Below are 19,431 nucleotides of genomic sequence, written 5' to 3' on the forward strand. Positions count from 1 at the left end.
ACATAGCCCTAGTTACAAAAAAAAAGTCATCAATGGCTAGACTATCATTTGTTTGCACTAGTACAGTACTAAGTAACTGAACCACAACAACAAATGTAACATTTCACTGATGTTCTTCTCCTGGCTTATTTGCTTTTAGGTGCACAAAAGACAGAGTAGGAGGTGTCATCAGCATCACCCGGCTACCCGTTGTACTGCCAGCCAGACAGAAGTCCTGCTGCGCATCACGTCCACCTGTGACCAGAACTTGTTGTGCATCTGCATCCTGCCTGACATCTGAAGAAGATGGCCCCAAAGAAAGGTACCAGGTCCAGTACCAAGAAAGTTGCCGGTGAGAAGAAGGAACAGAAAAAGGAAGTACCATTAACCACGACTGGTGGTGTGCCGGCCAATGTTTTTTTTGGCACCCAAAAAGTTACGCCTGCTGCAGCGTTGTCCGGGAACCAAGCTGGGAGCAGCACAGCGGTCCAACCACACCAACATAGGCACAAGGGCTTTAGTGTCGCAGAGGTAGCCAGTCTACTAACGAGCAGCGATGTTGAAGAAATGTCATTACCGCAAAGTAGTACACAATCAAGTTCAACGCAGGCGCAAACTCAGCAGATCAGTGTGCAGCCGCAACAAGAACAGCAGCAGCCGCCGCAACAAGAACAGCAGCAGCCGTCGCAACAAGAACAGCAGCAGCCGCCGCAACAAGAACAGCAGCAGCTGCCGCAACAAGAACAGCAGCAGCCGCCGCAACAAGAACAGCAGCAGCCACCGCAACAAGAACAGCTGCGGCCGCCGCAACAAGAACAGCAGCGTCTGCCGCAGCCCACCATAGTAGTTGTTGCTCCTGACGTAGGGGCATTTCAGGAAATCGAGCTTCCTGCAGACAAAGTGGAGCAAAGTGAAACCACTGTTTCAGAAGATCTATTGTCTTCCAGACCACCAGCAAGGAAAAGGAGGCTTAGTCCATCATCTTCTTCTTCAAGTCCCACTTCTGATGATCGTGATGCCACTTGGCTCCCACCAGCTCAGTCTGAGAGTGATATACGCCACAAGACAATGCTTCTGAAAAGGAAGGTCCCAGAAAAACTTAGAGTTATGGAGGTAGATGTAGAAGAGGGGGGTGATGATGTTGAAGACGACGAGCCAGTCATCACGCACATTACTCCCGCCCCAAAGGGATTGGAGACCAACATTCTCACCCTATCCAGAAAGGCTGCTACTGAGCGGGATGTAGCACGGATATCACCAACACAGGTTACACCACCACTACCTCCAGCTGCCATATTTTCCAAGGCCCGGCAGGAACCTACATCCAGCTCAACCATCTCAGTAGGTAGTGGTAGTAAAAGTCACAGTCTAGGTGCACAGGGTCACATTTCAAGCACCCCCTCCAGTTCATCTGGTGTTGGAAGTGGCACATCCAGCAGTGCCAGAAAGTTCTCCTCCCCAGTTTGGGACTTCTTTTCTGTTAGCGCCAAGGAGGAGAACATTGCTATATGCTCAATTTGTCGGCAAGGTGTTCGGCGTGGTAAGCTTGGTACAAACTATGGTACCGGAGGACAAGCAAGTCATCTAAGAATACACCACACTATCGTGTGGGATAATCACCTACTTAAGTTAAAATAAAGTAGAAAAACTCAACCCATTGAAGTTGGTCAGGATGAATCAGAGAGCGATATTATTGCGGTCGCAGGTGAAGAAGAGGGAGGCATTTCTAGCCCTGTCCCCAGTAGTGCAGTGGTAACGCCCACATCCTCCTCAGTAACATCAGAGTGGCACCGCAGTAAGAGCCATACTCAGAGTCTGGGCGAGACACCAAGGCGACCGGCGAGTACCTCAATGAGACAATCTGTGTCGTTGAGCCTTAGTGGGTTAATGAAAACAGTACCACTAAGGAAAGTAAGCCAGCCTACCATTGAGAGCATGTTTAGGTTGGAGGGGCAGTTCCAACACAACCACCCAACGGCACGATTGTACAATGCGAAGCTGGCTAAAATGTTAGCGCTGGACCTTCTTCCTTTTTCATTTGTGGAAGGGGTGGGTTTCCTTGAATTTGTGTCTGCCATCTGCCCGAAATGGAAAGTTCCCAGCCGGTCCTATTTCGCAAGAATTGCTGTTCCGGCACTACATCATGATGTGCTGGAATTGGTTGGACAAGCTTTGCAGCAGAGTGCTGTGCACAATATCCCCCTGGCAACAGACATGTGGAGCAGTTGCCAAGCCACAGATTACATGTGCATCACTGCACACTGGATCTCTTTTGTGGGGGTTAGAGATAAACTATCTGCATGAGGTGTTGTTGACACAGCTGCGATTTTTGAAGGTACTCGGAAACATGCAACTGTAGCCATGTTCGCCATGGAGAAATCTCATACGGCTGAAAACATTTTACACGAGTTTCGCAGCAAGGTTTTGGAATGGCTGTGGCCCAGAGGGCTTGGTATTGGTTTTGTTGCCACAGACAATGGCAGTAATGTACTTAAGGCCATTGAACTTGGTTCCTATTTCAGGGTTCCGTGTTTGGCGCACTGCATAAACATTATAGTTCAAGACTTTCTGAAAAAATAACCCATAGTCAGCAATTTACTGGCCATATGCCGAAGAATATGCACCCATTTCAGCCATCCTTTTAAAGCTCGGAAGCAGCTGAGGATCATCCAACGTGAACTTAGGATGCCAGTCAAGGCACTCATCCAGGAGGTGGCAACACGTTGGAACTCAACGTATTACATGCTTGATCGTCTGTACGAACAGCACAGGTCACTCCATGAATATGTCTGGTACAGAAGCAGGGATGCTAGTGTTAAAGGCATGAATCTTGAGAGGGATCAATGGACCCTAATTAAATGCCTGACTGAGATGCTGTCTCCTTTTGAGGTCTTCACACGTGAAATCAGCAAGGAGGACTGTACAATGGGCCAAGCTATCCCATTATTGCAAATGCTAGAGCATGAGCTGAATAATGTGTCTGAATCATACAAAGGTGTAGAGGACAGAAGGCAAGCCCATGACTTGGTGGAGAGCTTATCCCGGCGCTTAGCTGAAAATGTAAGGATACAAAATAAAATTTTGTCACAAGAACATTACATTTGTGCCACAATTCTGGATCCACGTGCAAAATTAGGACTACTGAAGACATTCCTTGCTTTTTCCGACATTGATGTTGCCCGCTACAAAAGTTGTATAGCTGAAGCAGCCAGTAAGTTGGAAAACGAAGGGCTGCTAATTAAAAGCCCGCAAGATCAACCCACAACAAGTACTGAAGCAGGCCATGCAGAATCAAGTGCAACTTCGTCGGCTGAGGGCAGTGCGTTTGGCTCACAATCACAACACTCACCATCACTATCGACAACAGAAACAATAACTGGATCATTAGGCCGAGTACAATCATTATCATTACAGGATTGGTATGTAAAGATGGGCCTTTGTAAGCACAGTGCTGATGCACAGAAAAAACAGCACAAAAGCTTACCAGCAGCAACCCTGAACACTGAGCAGATGGTCCAGGCCTATATGGACGACCCAACAGAGGTGTACGTTGATCAAAACCCATTGCAGTGTTGGTATAGGAAAAGGTCTGAATGGCCACAGCTCAGCAGGCTGGCGATAAGCTATCTGGCTTGCCCTGTCGCAAGTGTCTCTTCCGAACGTGTTTTCAGTGCTGCTGGTTCCATTGTAACATTGAGAAGGACCAGTCTATCTCCAAAAAACATGGAGAGGTTAACAATGATCAAAATGAATCAGCACTTCATACCACCGAATTACACAATACATGAATCAACGGAGGAAGATGAGGACGGCGGCTCAGGTGATGGAAGTATTGTGTCAGATGATTATCTACTACTGGCTGAACCCCCAGAGTTTGAGGACGAGCTATACTTCCCTGACAATTAGGCTCACACTTACTATCTTCCTCCCTTTTTTCCCCCTTTGTTTATGTGTCTGTCGTTCCGGTTATAAACTTGTGAATCACAACAAATCCATTACCACCGTCTTCTAATCTTCTAATTTAATATACAAGTTTCAGGTGTCTGCTATTTGACAGTACAGTCCTCCGAATCCAGCTCCTCCGCTCCATCATACTGAATCTCCTGCTCAATTCCATTTCCCTCATGAATGATGATTGGATGATGGTAACAACAAATTCAAACTTTCCTAGTCCTTCCAAAAGAAGTGGAGCATGAATCAGATGACTACTAGTGCTATCCTCCTTTCAGAGCCGAGAGAGACTGGCCATTAACTGAAAATAAGATGGAACAGGTAATGATTGATGCCATGCATTGGACGCAGAGTCGCAGACTGAATGATTTAGATTTTGTTGTGTTTGTTGTGCATGAATTTATGTAATTGTGCACTGCCACTAATCAACTTTCTACAGAACACACTAAACTTAACTCAAGGTGAATTCAATTTTCCCCTTCTTGCAAATAAGAAATGTGTACTTCTCCTGCAGCTTGGTGATACATTGCTTTTAATTCAATACAGGAAGGGGACTCACTCAATCTGCGCAATGAGTATGATTGACACAACAGCACCGTCCATCATGATGATGGCGAAATAGACGGCCCGTTAACTTAAGATGAGAAGGAACAGGTAATGATTGATGCCATGCATTGGACGCAGAGTCGCAGACTGAAGGATTTAGATTTTGTTGTGTTTGTTGTGCATGAATTTATGTAATTGTGCACTGCCACTAATCAACTTTCTACAGAACACACTAAACTTAACTCAAGGTGAATTCAATTTTCCCCTTCTTGCAAATAAGAAATTTGTACTTCTCCTACAGCTTGGTGATACATTGCTTTTAATTCAATACAGGAAGGGGACTCACTCAATCTGCGCAATGAGTATGATTGACACAACAGCACCGTCCATCATGATGATGGCAAAATAGACAGCCCGTTAACTTAAGATGAGAAGGAACAGGTAATGATTGATGCCATGCATTGGACGCAGAGTCGCAGACTGAATGATTTAGATTTTGTTGTGTTTGTTGTGCATGAATTTATGTAATTGTGCACTGCCACTAATCAACTTTCTACAGAACACACTAAACTTAACTCAAGGTGAATTCAATTTTCCCCTTCTTGAAAATAAGAAATTTGTACTTCTCCTGCATCTTGGTGATACATTGCTTTTAATTCAATACAGGAAGGGGACTCACTCAATCTGCGCAATGAGTATGATTGACACAACAGCACCGTCCATCATGATGATAGCGAAATAGACGGCCCGTTAACTTAAGATGAGAAGGAACAGGTAATGATTGATGCCATGCATTGGACGCAGAGTCGCAGACTGAATGATTTAGATTTTGTTGTGTTTGTTGTGCATGAATTTATGTAATTGTGCACTGCCACTAATCAACTTTCTACAGAACACACTAAACTTAACTCAAGGTGAATTCAATTTCCCCCTTCTTGCAAATAAGAAATTTGTACTTCTCCTGCAGCTTGGTGATACATTGCTTTTAATTCAACACAGGAAGGGGACTCACTCAATCTGCGCAATGAGTATGATTGACACAACAGCACCGTCCATCATGATGATGGCGAAATAGACGGCCCGTTAACTTAAGATGAGAAGGAACAGGTAATGATGACAATTAATGGCATGCATTGGACACCTGACTCTGAGAGATTGGTCTTTGTGTTTCCGTTGTTTGTTTGTTGTGCACAAAGTGATGTCAAAGTGTACTAGTAATCTATCTTTCTGTACACAATAAAGAATGACTCAAGTCAGTAATATTTATATTTCTACTCTTGTTGTGTCATAAAAATTTTACTTAAACTGCAGGCCGATCTTCACAGTCAGTCAGTAAAAGTATCAGAGATGATGATGAAGTCAGCAGGACGTTTCATGAGTGGCATAAAACGGAAAAGCCTAAAGGTAAACACGTCAACAACAACCACAGCAGACCCAAATGTCTGTGTAGAAGTTGAATAGAGTGTAGCGGTGGGATGACTGCAGTGCATTGATTTTACTAACTTAAACTGTAAAATGCTATGTTTGGAATCGATAATGTGCTTTGCGTTTGTCCAACTCTTTGAGAGAAAAAAAAGGACTCTACAGTGTTAACGTAGGATGTGCTACTGCTAAGCACTGTGGGCCTGCTCTCTCCTGTTACTGTTGAAGGTCAATGCTGGAAACAGACTAGAGTAGAGATGATGCATACATGCCACCTCGGAAAGTGTTCTTGTTGCACTACACCATAACTTGTGCATTTGTTTCAACTTTGTTTCTCAATATCCCCTTTGGTTTTCCCATCTACAATTACAGGCCGGGCCTTTCCCTATACTTTGGAAAATATTACAATGCATACTTACCTTACCAATAAATCAACATTATTTTTCTAGCCGGGCAGTGGCGAGTGGCGAGGCAACACACCCAAGATTGATGGACGAGAGGAGCAAGAGGAATGCCGAGATGCAAATCCAGTCCACATTTTTTACCAGGATAACACAGTAACAGTATCCACTTTAATCTTCTTTTAAATAATTTGATTAATATTTTGTATACAATCTTTACAACAGTGTGTTCTTGGAGTTGTTATTATCATCATTAGGTTTGCTCTGTGTTTACGATTGTTCCCTACCAATATTTAAAATTTCTATTTGCTATCTGTAAAAGTATTAAGGCCGGAACAACAGAACAAGAACTAGAAGTGTATGTAATCCGGGTCTCTCATCATCTTGCATGCATTGCCTTTTTCTCCCTTAACATATGGAAATGGTAGTCTTCAATGATTGTCGTTTGTTTGTCTATGTATGCATACTGTTTTTCTATGTCAAACCTTTCCCAAAAACCCCCTTCCCATCCATTCAACAAACCCTAACCCTCTTCCCCTGGGCTGTGTGACTTATTGTCGAGGTGTAACTAAATTAAATGTACACCAATACTTAATCACACACATGCTGGGGCGGATGTGGTGAAAGCAACACTACTTCAATTTCAAGGCAGAGCGATGATCTTCTTCTGCTTGGCCACCCATGAGTAGGATATTTCAGAGGGTATTTTTTTAACAAAGGAACATATACCTCAGCATGAATTGCCGGCATTGATTTGATTTGTTTGTTGTCATTCCTCATATACAGCACTAACTGTTAGGCTGTAGGTCTAGTCAAGTGACTCGACACAACTATAGTTTGTAACTCTGTCTAGTAGGACACCTAACCACCATTCAGTTTTTTTGTCAAATATTTGAGCATATTATTGTTGCTCGGTAAGTTCTGTACTGTACTTCATTCAACTACTCCTCCAACAGTCTCTCAAAGGCGATTGACTGTCTCCTTTTCTTTTTTTGCAAATGCTGCCGCCCTGCCAGTGTCTACTACTACTACTATGCTACCACCACCACCACCCCAATCATGGCATGTATGAAAAAGGAAACCATCTTCACCATGCAGCCAGTGCTGTGCCACAGTTGGACATAAACATCAAGCACCGGTAAGAGAGAAGTTTGGGGGAGGCAGAATTAATAATGGACATGTTGTCAATGATTTCATTTTCACACACCAGTACAAAGAATGCATAGACTAGAGGACAGACTGAAAGTACTAGAAGGACCAGTCAATGAGTGAGGTGTGTCGCATCTATCTGTTTGTGTCTTATACAGTCAGCCAATTATTGAAATCAAACACAGGCTATGGGCGGCCATGCACCAGCAAGTAAACAGTGTGATGTGAAACAGTTACCCCACCTACAAAACGTTAACAACATTGCATGTAACATAGAAAAATATATTTAATTTACCCTAACAAAAATAAACTAAACCCACAAAAGCTGACCCACCCCCCTCCCTAACCCCAACCAATGTCCATAGAAGTCCGTAACGCCCAAACAAGTTCCCACCCACCCACCCAAACAAGAATTAAAGAAGGGGCAGAACAGGATGACAGGGACTAAGTGGTGGGGCGGGACTCAAGGAGGACACGCATCTGGCGCATCTCGCCCTCTAAACGGGCGACGCGGCGTCTAAGGGCGCGGCAGTTGCAGCCACAGTGGGGGGGGGGCACCGGAGATGGCACGGTGGCGGCGGGCAGCCGCCAGACGGTGGCGCCGTACCGCTGGTGGGCGGTGACTGAGGCCCGGGCCACTGGAGGAGGCTTCAACAATTGCAGCCGCAGTCTCCTCCTCCTCCTCGGCTAAGACCACCAGCCGCCGATATTCTCGCTGGATTGCCTCCAGCTTCCGGCGCCGTGCCTTGGCGGCCAACTCCTTCCGATTTTGTTTCGGAGTAGTTGTGTATCAAAAAGAAAAAAACAAGACAATTGTAAAATATACTCTTAGAAAAACAGTAGGACAAGGTAATTATTTATACACATAGTGGCATGGTAGAGTAGCACTATAAAATAAAGCACAGTAGTACATAACATTTTAAATGTCGCCCGTCCTTCTTCCTTCCACCCGTCTTTCACTTTTTAGTTGAACAGTGCACCAGGTGCTCTTCTCCATAAAACTTTCAAAGCGGAGTTGAAATCAGATAGATGAGGCCATTGGTTACTCAATACTCCCGCTCCTATGCCAATTAAAGGGAATTCTAGTCTTCTATTTCACTCTTCAAACATCCCCAACAACTCATACTTACTTACGACATCAGATAGCGGGCGGACTTTGTCCGCCCGCCATCCTCATGCTAAAAAGGGTGGGGGTCCCGTGGGGACAATTAATTAGGATATTGCGCCCGGCAGAGTGGCAGGCGCATCCTGGTTTTTTTTACATTCTAGTTGGCTTTGCTGAAAGCAATGCTAAAATGTTGTGCTGCTTTTCCAAGCACAACATGACGGGCCCCGCACGGAGCCTGTCACGTTTTGCTTTGAAAGGCGGGGGGGTACCATAGCATAGGTAGGTACCCTCCATGGGGGCACCCAAGCATACTCTGCAATGTCTGCATGCCTTTCTGTGGTGGACGGCAATGCCGCCACGCAAAGGCATTCCAAAATGCAGATTATATGGCTGGTGGTGTGTTCAGAGAGACACCACCGGCATATTGCACCCTTTTCCGCCTGGTCGACATGTGGGGGGTCTGAATATTTTCTACAGGGATGGCGGGAGGTTTGCCCCTGCGGTGTCGGCAGTGAATTCCAGCCGGCCCGGTGGGGGCAATACGCCCACCATCCTAATGGGGCCCTAAGTCCCAACTGTACAGTATACATATGCATACAGTACACCCTTGCAGTGAGTGTACTGTCAAGTTCAACAATAGTTAAGGATTATGAATCTAACTTACCACCGCCTGCCACTGGTGCTGCCAATCCCCCTACCGCTCCATCGTCGGTATCGGCAGCAACTGCCGCATCCTCGCCCTCCGCGTCGCCTTGTTCGCTGGCCCCGGCAATGGTGGTCGGTAGTGCGCCTAGAACACATTACACATTTATTAGGCGTCATATACACCTCCCCCCTATTGATCAGTAGCAAGGTTGAAAAATGAGTTAATACTAACATACATCACTAGTACAAATCAGGTAGTAGTAGAGTAGACACTAATAGTTATATATGATCATTGTAGCCTTTGCTTAATTAGCCCTAGCCATGCTACCATTTTACCTTTGTTTCTTTTATTTTTGCACATGTGACGTTACCTTGCAGCTTCTTAAGACACCTTTGAGCCCACATGACCTGCCTCACACTGCTACTGTCTAGTCTACGCGCTGCGTACAAGCGGTCAACAAACATTTACAAGCCACTTTTTTAGGAAGTACTGGCGTACTACTGTTACTGTTAGTCCATATTGCTTATCCATAAATGCTACACTTTTTGGCACGGCTGAGAAATGCTTGCAAGTTGCAATATACTAACGCACACCATTTCATTTTTCGCATTAGACGCAAGATTCCCTTCTACGAACCAGAGCTTCTGAATGATGCAACAAATACCAGTACTAGGTTCTTCTAAGGTGAGGGGTCCCTTCACTCACATCTTCCTTTATAAATTTATATAAACTAAATTCCTAGGGGATGATGGTGCTGCCTTCCACCACTGTTCAGTTATCATGATTTAATTCCCAACTGTATAAGTGTAACAATGTATATTGTTTTAATGTTATTGATTTTCCGGTTGGTGCTGCATTTATAAGAAAACAGTGTACAGACCTTCTCAAATTGAAATAAACATTTTGAACTTACATAGACTTGGTGGTATTTTGGTGTGGACTAACTTACACGAGTGAGCAAATTAAAGTAAGGGTGTGCATGTGAATTGCTTCCACGACTAAGAGGTTGGGTGTGTTATGTTCTGGGTTGTCTACTTGTTGGGTATCTTGGGGGGAGTGTTCCGAGACCTAATAGTTATGACAAGACAGTACTATAGTCAAGCAGTGGAATTGTGGTGGGTGCGGAATTTTTGATTGAGGTGTGCAAGGAAGGTCCAACCTACCATCACCAACATCCTATTTTCTGGTGCAAATGTCTGTGTATGTGCAAGATCCCTACAACAGTAGTATGTCCTATAGGGTATCATATCAAAATAGTAATAAATCTGGTAGGGCTGTTGTTGCTGTGAATTTTCAAAGCTTCAAGATCAATAAGAGTAAAAGTAGTACAAGACGACGACCCAACGGATTGAACTCAATGGCTCGAGCCACTGGTGAATATGAGTTTTATATTACAACCTTTCACAAAGAGTGGCACTGGCCAACTGGGCAAGACTAGCTACTACAGTACAGACAGACTGATAGTATGAAGTAGTAGTAGTACTCAGAGTCATCATAGCGGAGGCAGGGATAAGATTTTTGAAACCATACAGATCGAAGGATAATTGGTGGTGAAAAAATAGCATTTGGAAACAAACAATAGTTCGGGAAAAATATGGGGCAGTAAAAGTTATGGAATAAGAAATATTATTAAAAACAAGAAGACTTACTGGGGCCAGCAGAGGAGCCCTCAGCGGTGTCCTCCTGGTGGTGTTCTGAGTGTCCCGCCGACTGCCCAGTCCCTGTCGGTCTGCCCCTGGGTGCTGATGAACAGGAAAGATATAAGAAAGAGACAAACATTGATGGATGGTGTCAAACAAATACAATATTTTTCAACAACGGTCAAAAAACATTTATGTAAACAACAATTGCAATAACTAAATTGACCGATCTCATCTGGTCAACAAGTAATATCGGGGTATTCGCAGTTCAACTATTTAAGTTACTATTTATCAACAGTAATCCAGTCTTCCATTCTGATTCCAGAATACTAAGTTACAACTAAGCCTAAGTACAACGTACCACCCAACCTAGCCCACCTATTCCAGGCATGCCAATTGTACATTAAGTATGCATTTCCACTGTATTCCTCAACAATGCATATGGTCAAATCATGGAGGACACATGAACATGACTACATTTTTTGTATACACCAAATTTGGGTTTGATTGATTGATGCTGATCTGCTAGTGCTAAGTAACTGCTAAGCCTACCACCACTCATTGAACAAACTAGAAAAGGTTCTAATAAAGACTGCCGTACTAGCAGCACGTCACGTAACTGAGTGAGGGGGCATCACGCATACCACTAACAAATTAGAAGCTCATACAAAGTACCTAAACCTAAGTATCAATCCGCCCCTATCTATCAGTGACAGGACAAATTAAGGAGTGTACTAGAGTCACTGTAGCATTACGTAACCTAATTTCTCTAAAATAAACTCGTAAAGAATCACGCTAAGCAAGCGCAAACACAAAGCTGCAAACAAGTAAGATTAGTAGTAGCGCAGAAGAGCACCTGTGTCAAAAAAAATCACAGACGTTTAAACGTAATTAACCTGGAATGTAAGCAGCAACATTCTAGCTGGTTGGAAGAAAAAAAAGATATTAGCAATATATAACACAGAGCAGAAGAACAGACACAAAGAAGTCATAATTAAATAGGTACTCACCAAGCCCCGGAACCTCCACTCCCAGCAGGTCCAGCAGGTCCTGCTCACGGTCCAAGATGTTGGACCACCGGTGCGTCAGCTGCGCCTAGGTGCGCCGGACACCAGAGAAGCGTGACACTGCCTGGCGCACCTTCCCCCACCGCTGCCGACGCTCCAGGAGGCCGTACCCGGACCCAGGCCTGCCACCTGCTGCCAGGGTTGAGGGGAGGTGGCGCTGCACAAAGAAAATGAGTGCAGCCAACTCCACCTCCCCAAATAAGGCCCGTGCCTGCACCCCTTGTGGGCGCCGCCTTCCGCAAGGAAGGCGGTCGCGGCTCTGGCTGCGCCGGCGAACAGCCCTACCCTTGGACATGGTTCTGGGGACGGGGCGGGAAAGAGAAGGTAAAATAAATAAAGGAGTAAAGGAAATAAATAGCAGGCAATAGAAAGAGAAAAAGTAGCTAAAAAACAAAGAAAAAAGTAGACAAAAACCAAAAATATAGAAGCAGGAAAATAGTTAGAGAAATAATAAGTAATAACGATCCAAAAAAGTGGCTATAAACAAAGGATTGAAAAGATTTTGGGAGGATTCAAAATCAGGCCCCAGAACCATGCAATAGAGTGAAAAACAAGATGGCCGCGCCCATTGCGACCACGTGCGCAAGTTCGCGCGATATTTTCTCCCCTAGCAAGCAAAATGCAACGCGATCAAGTAAAAGCGGTCGCGAACAGGAAATATCGACCGCGAACGGGCGCGAACATGCATTGTGTGACCCGGAACAGGAAGTAAGCATCGCGAGAGGGCGGGACAAGTGAAAACAAGATGGCCGCGCCCGTGAGCAACCGCATGGGTAAGTTGGCGACCCGCGATCACGCAAAAAATACCGCGAACAGGCGGGAAAAAAACTTCCGCGTCTTCGCGATATTTCCGGCGTGTTTGCGGAGATTTTCAGCACTTTCGCGATAATTTGCGAAAGTTAATTTCGCAAATTCCGCCCACCCCTAGTAAACACGCCCTGTGGCCGTTTTAAGTTGGGATATTAAGTCCCCTTGAATCCTGAGGGCCCCTAGGGTCCAACTAGACCACTAGGTACCTCCAGTAAGCGCCACAGAGCTGCGTTGCAGAGAGATGTAAAAAGGGGCACGGCCTAGACCACCTCTCTGCAACGCAGTGCAGTGGAGCTTACTGGAAGCACCTGGTGGGCTAGTTGGCCCCCAGGGTCCCTCAGGATTGAAGGGGAATTATTTCCCCAACTTAAAACGTGCCACAGGGCGTGTTTGCACATGTTAACTCAGGCCCTGTCCCCTCCCTTCACCACTGTGTGAACACGCCCTGTGGCCGTTTTAAGTTGGGAGATTAAGTCCCCTTGAATCCTGAGGGCCCCTAGGGTCCAACTAGACCACTAGGTACCTCCAGTAAGCGCCACAGAGCTGCGTTGCAGAGAGATGTAAAAAGGGGCACGGCCTAGACCACCTCTCTGCAACGCAGCTCAGTGGCGCTTACTGGAAGCACCTGGTGGGCTAGTTAGCCCCCAGGGGCCCTCAGGATTGAAGGGGAATTATTTCCCCAACTTAAAATGTGCCATAGGACGTGTTTGCACACTTCACCTCAGGCCCCGTACCCTCCCTTCCCCTCTGTGTAAACACGCCCTGTGGCCGTTTTAAGTTGGGAGATTAAGTCCCCTTGAATCCTGAGGGTCCCTAGGGGCAAAATAGCCCACTAGGTACGTCCAGTAAGCGCCATTGCAGAGAGGTGTAAAAAGGGGCACAGCCTGCACCACCTCTCTGCAACGCAGAGCAGTGGCGGTTACTGGAAGCACCTGGTGGGCTAGTTGGCCCCCAGGGTCCCTCAGAATTGAAAGGGAATTATTTCCCCAACTTAAAACGCACAACAGGGCGTGTTTGCATACATCACCTCAGGCCCCGTCCCCTCCCTTCACCACTGTGTAAACGCGCCCTGTGGCCGTTCTAAGTTGAGAGATTAAGTCCCCTTGAATCCTAAGGGTCCCTAGGGTCAAACTAGCCCACTAGGTACCTCCAGTGAGCGCCACAGAGCTGCGTTGCATAGAGGTGTAAAAAGGGGCGTGGCCTCAGAACACCTGTCTGCAATGCAGCTCCCTGGTGCATACTGGAGATACCTGTTGGTCTAGTTGGCCCTCAGGGACCCTCAGTATTGAAGGGGAATTAATTCCCCAACTTATAACTGGCCAGGGGGCGCATTTGCAGAGTGCTGCAAGGAGGGGGCGTGGCCTCCGGTGCGATGCCGGTCTTTTATTTATTTTATTTTTTTAAGAAGGAGGGCTGTGTGGCCCCCCTTCTTTTCCTAATTTATTGGCCCTGGGGACCCCATCCCCCAGGGCCTGCACCCTAATTTGTTTTGTTGAAAAAAATAAATTTGGAAGGGGGCCATGTGGCCCCCCTCCCAAGGTCTTAATCGGCCCGGGGACCCCAACCCCCGGGTCATGGCCTTTTTTATTTTTAAATTCTTTAGAAGGGGGGCTGTGTTGTCGCCCTCCTCAGGCCACTTATGGCCCCGGGGACCCCATCCCCCGGGGCCGGCCTTTGTGTTCTTTATTATTTTAAAAAAATATATATTTATAGAAACACCTAGGACATGCTGGACAAACCGTATATACCTATCACCATGACGATTTGCGTGATATTCATTAAAAGGCGACTATGCATGCAATGAATCCACGTGGAATGTATTTACACCGCTAGTGAAGCTCTGACGTGTCTGACACCCTATCGAGCCCAATCCCGGCGCAACCGCCGGTGGGTACTCTCCAAGTAGACACCCTTGTCGTTTATTTATACAAACATGGGCAGCTATTGACGGGCACACTTAATACACACGCACACCAAGCCATTCAAAGGGGATTCGACAAAAATTCAACCAAACTATGCAAGAAACCCCCCTCACGGTTAATAAAACACACATCCACCGCCGGATGTGTAATACTTTTTATTTTACTCTCTGGAAAGGAGACGAACCTCACTTGAGAGTCACAGCGTGCTCCTGGCTGAGCCTAATGCTGTGTTACACCCACCAGTGCCCGCCGAGTGCTACACACCTCTGTGTTGTATTCCACCAGCTAGTGCGTATGCTATGACACTCTCTAGCCCATGTGCACTGTAAAACCACCCAGTGAATATGTCATGCCACACTTGCCTTCGCACGGGTTATATTGCCCCATCTAACGTGCCTTCCTCGATGCCTATGTTATAACGCACAGCGCTATGCCATACATATTACAATCTGGGATCCATATCTTTGTCACAGTGCATATGCAACGTTACACTCCCCAGCACATATTTTATAGTACAACTTTAGAGACTAGTTAGGTTACACAACACTGCCCTGTGCATATTACACTCCAAGGCGCATATCGCATAGCACGCGCTAGTGCCTGTGCTATCTTGTGCTCTCCAATGAATCTGTCATTGCGCACAATGCATTGCATATTATATTTCACGCCCCGGTCCATCTTATATCACACTTTTTTGTGCATAGTTTATACCATATACTATATCTAGTTTTCATTTTCAATCGTGCTCTCAGGACTATGTTCTATATACCACTGCGTCCTCCTACCCTTTTCACAGGAATTACATTTTGCGATGGGGGTGGAGGGTCAGGGGGTGTTTCTGCCAAGTGAGCCCGGAGTCACAGTCACAAACGTCCTCTTCTTCCTGAATAAAAGTGATATTATTCTGCATACTTGTTCATATTTTAAGTAGTTCGCACAGACACACATTTTAAAAACAATAACGTTCCTATTACCCACCTTCTCTGAACAGTTAGCTTGCTGCCCCATCCACCTCCTCCCTATCCTCTGTTGTCTGAATCCATGGACTAGCCTACTCCCTCCTGCCATGCATGGTATGATGTGCTGCCACTGCCCTCCATTTAGCATGATGTACCAGTCCACTCCTCCTGCCCTCCATTGCCCAATTCTATGCCCCATCATTGACCTTCTGCTTAGCCTCTGTGCTTAGCTTGCTGCCCCTATTCTCCTTCCCCCTGTCCTCCGATGTCTTTGTGCATGCCCCTGCTCCATCCTTTTTGCCCACCATGTTCCATGGACCTGCCACTCCTATGTACTCTGAGTGTTCTGTTGAGCTACCACTCCCCTCCCACCTGCCTAGCATTGTCACATGACTGTAACCTGTCCCTGCCACCTCCACCCTGCCTGTCCACATGCCATGCTCCTATCCCCTTCCTCCTGTCCTCCATGGTCCATTTTACTGCCACACCCTTCTGCCCTCCCTGGTCTGTTGTGCTGCAACTGCTCCTCCTGCCTGCCCCGCACGGTCTGTTGTGAGGCCCCTTCCCCTGAACTCTCTTGTCTGTGCCCAGGTCCTGACCCTCTCTTCTATCCTCCATGGTCCTTTGTGCATGCCCCTGCACCCTCCTTCTTGCCCATCATAGCCATTGTGCTGCCACTAACCCTCCCGCTTGCCATGCATGGTCTTCTGTGCTGCCACAGCCCCTCCCACCTTCCCTGTGTGGTCAGCTAGCTGCCCCTGACCCCCTCCCACCTTCCCTCCACGGTCTGTTTGTATGCCATCATAGTCTTACTGTTGCTCTCCATGGTGTGTCTTGTTTCTAGTGCCCATCCTGCCTGACCTCCATGGTCATCTTGCTGCTCCTGCCCTGCCCCCTTGCCCCCAGCCCTCTGTTTCCATGTGCAGACCCCTATTCCCTCCCTCCTTGCTTGTCTGTTCCATTGTAATGCCCCTGATCTGTCCCTCCTGCCCTTTATGGTCTGTTATGCTGCAGCTTTCTCTCCTGTCTGTCCATTATGGTCAGCTGGCTACCATTGCCTCTTTCCCCTCTGTCCTCTGTTGTCCATGTGCATGGTCCTGTCCCCTCCCTATTGCTTTCTATGGATTGTTGTGCTGCACTCCTGTCCCGCATGCCCTGTGTGGTGTATTGTGCTGCTGCAAACCCTGATGCCTGCCCTGCAGGGTCAGTTTGGTGCACCTCTCCATGTCCCTCCTGTCTTCTGTTATCCAAGTCCATGTCCCTACCTCAATTCCTCCTGCCTTCCATGATCCAATGTACCATACTTGCGAACATTTTGAACTTGGTAAGAGGGAGATTTTGAAAAAAACTGGGGTATTGATTTTCCCCTTTGAGTTACATTGAAAAAGAGGAGGTTGTAAACAGGAGACAGATGAAATAAAGCCCATTTGGGCTTAAAAACATTGGACGTTTCCTGGCTGAAACGGGTCTGTTGGCATGTATGGTTGTACTACCACCGCCTCTTCCTTCTGCCCACAATGGTCATTATATTGCCACAGTTTCTCTTGCCAGTCCTGTATTGTTGGTTTGTTGCCCTTGCCCCCCTTTCCACTGCCCTCCATAGTCTGTTGTGCTGCCACGGCCCTTCCTGCCTGCCCAGTGTCAGAGACGTTTTAAGGCATGGGCAAAGTGGGCTCTGGCCCAGGGCCCCAGCCTTTCAGGGGGCCCCCTGATAGAGCCAGATCTGGTCTGCCTGATGACCTTGAAAGATTCTGAAACATTTTTTTTTAAATACTGTTTTCCTTTTATTTATTTTTAATGTGGTTGATGTGTGAGAGTCTATTAAGGATATTTTGCAGAGAAATGTTGTGTTTATGTTTTATGCAACATCCTTAAAAAAAGTTTATTTTAGATAAAAACAGAACCTCACATATGAGAATTGGGAGGCTGTCTGAGATTATTTGCAGTAATTTTATGGAGCTGCTTCTGTGTTACAATATTAAAAACACACACCCCTTTCTCTGAATATTAGATGTAAACATATTTAAAATTGGGAGGAGTGAGTCTGTGCACTGTCAGTGACCTGGCCGAACAGGGCATGACAGAGCTCAACTTGGATCATTATTCAAAGCTGTTTCGAACAGGGGCCCCCAAAATACATGTGGCCCAGGGCCCCCAAAATCCTTAAGATGTCCCTGCCCAGTGTGGTCAAATTGTTGCCTCTGCACCCTCCTACCTGCCTTCAATTTTCAGAGTCCATGCCCCTGGCCTCTGCCTCTCAACAGTATCCTAATGAACAACTAGATTGCTAACATTCTATATTTATTACAAAAGTGTGGAACGCCTGACGTCATCTTGATGTAATCAAAACTATAATACCTAGAGCATTTCCTTTAGATATTACATATATGAGAGGGTCTTATTTGCATCAAAATTATGGTTAGTGCTCTAAAAAACTAAAATGAGGACAAATTTTCTGAGTTTTCAAATAGCGACAAAGCACTTTTAAATTATTTGTTATCTTTTTGTTTTTTGTCCAGTGGACCACTTGATTAAATGTTGCACTTAGGGGAGAGGATGTGGTGTTACTTCAAGAGCTGCAGACTTTGCAACTGGGGAACCAGGTTGAAGTTTCTGCTTCAGCTCGACATTCTGTGATTCTGGTCAAATCACTTAATCTCCCCATGTCTACAACCAAAATGAATTTATTCTTGTGTGATGTAACCACTACTCATATAAAGCACTCCAATACCTGACAAGTCTGCACTATATAAAACTGCAAAAACACAAAAAATAAGTGTTTTGCACACTTCTGTCATTGGGCTATACTTGGGCTACATCTGGGTGATATTTGTGCTACATTTGGGCTCTTTTTTCTCTGGTGGCCATCTTGGGAGATTTATTTGTTATGAAGTTTCCTAATTTCCTCAATTACTGCAGTCTCCTCAGTAGGAAATGCTTTCAATGTTTTACTTTGATTCCATCAAAAGGTATTCAGATATGTCACACATTTGCCATAAATTCTGAATGTTAGCACTGTAGTTGCTCATTAGATCACTGTAGCAAAGCTACTGCTCACCAGGGAAGTCTGCTGCTCGTATTCAAAGTGCATGTTTCAGTCTGCATGTCAGAATTTTTTTATGAAATAGAAAAAGATTTGAGAAGTCAAAATGTGCCCTAATTTGTCTTTCTGCAGCACTAATCATAATTTCTGTGGCAAAATGAACCCCCAGATTTTGTTCCTTTGTAAATTAAATGTTTTAAGTGTTACCACTTTAATCCAACCAAGATGGTTTCAGGCGTGCCATACTTTTGTCATAAGTAAGACTGTTAGCGCTCTAGTTGTTCGTTAGAACACTCTGGGACATTCTGTCATTGGGCTATACTTGGGCTACATCTGGGTGATATTTGTGCTACATTTGGGCTCTTTTGTCTCTGGTGGCCATTTTGGGAGACTTATTTGTTATGAAGTTTCCTAATTTCCTCATTTACTACAGTCTCCTCAGTAGGAAATACTTTCAGTTTTTTACTTTGATTCCATCAAGAAGGCATTCAGATGTGTCACACATTTGCCATAAATTCAGAATGTTAGCACTCTAGTTGCTCATTAGATCACTGTAGTAAAGCTACTGCTCACCAAGGAAGTCTGCTGCTGGTATTGAAAGTGCATGTTTCAGTTTGCATGTCAGAATTTTTTAATGAAATAGAAGAGGATTTGAGAAGTCACTCAAAATGTGCCCTCATTTTTCTTTCTGCAGCACTAATCATACTTTCTATGGCAAAGTGAACCCCCTCATTTTGTTCCTTTTTAAATTAAATGTTTTAAGGGTTACCACTTTATTCCAATCAAGA

This window comes from Triturus cristatus, chromosome 11 (assembly GCF_964204655.1).
Source record: "Triturus cristatus chromosome 11, aTriCri1.1, whole genome shotgun sequence".
NCBI classification, from domain to species: domain Eukaryota; kingdom Metazoa; phylum Chordata; class Amphibia; order Caudata; family Salamandridae; genus Triturus; species Triturus cristatus.